Source organism: Aplysia californica, unplaced genomic scaffold (genome assembly GCF_000002075.1).
Source record: "Aplysia californica isolate F4 #8 unplaced genomic scaffold, AplCal3.0 scaffold00388, whole genome shotgun sequence".
In the NCBI taxonomy this organism is placed as follows: Eukaryota; Metazoa; Mollusca; class Gastropoda; order Aplysiida; family Aplysiidae; genus Aplysia; species Aplysia californica.
In genome coordinates, this window is record NW_004797658.1 from 606656 (window position 1) to 607855 (window position 1200).

Genomic DNA, 1200 nt, shown 5'->3' on the forward strand with positions numbered 1-1200 from the left:
CACACACACACACACACACACTCACACATACACACACACACACACACACACACACACACACACACACACACACACACACACACATACACACATTGGTAGACTCGAAACAACTCTTTATCTTTTTATCTCACACAAAACCGGCGCCTGTGGTGTAGCGGTTAGGCCTTTCGCCGTCCCACGAAAGAGACCAAAGTTCAATTCCCTGATGGGCAGAATTTTGATCCAGAATCTCAATCTTTCTGCTGAGATTTTGGGAGGTTGAGATCTTGCATCCCTGTCACCCATGATTAGCCATGGTGAGCAGGGCCCATGCTTACTACCTAAATGATCTAAATAGTGTCAATGGGGGCGTAAAAAGTCTTACATTAAAATTTATAAAATATTATTTTTCCTTTGCTCCCTCCTCTGAGCTCCTGACTCTTTCTGCTGCATTCCTACTGCTACTCCTTGGCTCCTTCTTACTGCTCTCTTTCAGCCACACACCTGATCTTAGGGTAGGAAAGATCTACACCTGGCCTTCTCGGACAAGGCAAGTGGCGCACGTTAAAGATCCCTTGGTGGTCCAAAATCGATGAGAGCAGGCTTCGGCCGACACCTGAGCAAAATTCAAAACTTCCAACCAACTGAAAATATTTATTGTGTACCGCGCGCTCATATGACCTTGTGCAGTTGCGAGCGTCGTAAAACACCATAAAAACAACAAACAACAACAACAACAACAACAAACAAGCTCACAGAACACTCAGGCAAAACTGCTCAGCATATTATAATAAGAAGTCCTTCGATTTCTGAAAAGGTTTTTATTTTTGTTCAAACAACTTAAGAATATCAATTGTCAACACAACAAATCTGGAATCTGGACGGGCCTTTTCCAACATCCTATTAATATTAACGTATAGAATCAAGCACTTGTAGTGGAGGCTGAAGTGATCTGTTTGTTGGGAATGTTGGGACGTTATGCTTGGGGATAGGGAAAGAAAGTGAGAGAGGGAGAGAGAGAGGGGGAGAGGGGTAGGGAGGGAGAGAGAGAAGGTGTGGGAGAAGAAAGAAAAGGAGAGGGTGAGTCGGCGGACGAGACAATGAAAGAGAAGTGTTGAAGGGGTTTGGCATGTCTCTAAAATAAATACTCCGTTCCCCCGTGAGTTCCCATCACCGCGGTACAAAAAGGGAACTTGAACGTCGGAGTACAGGTAAAACAGA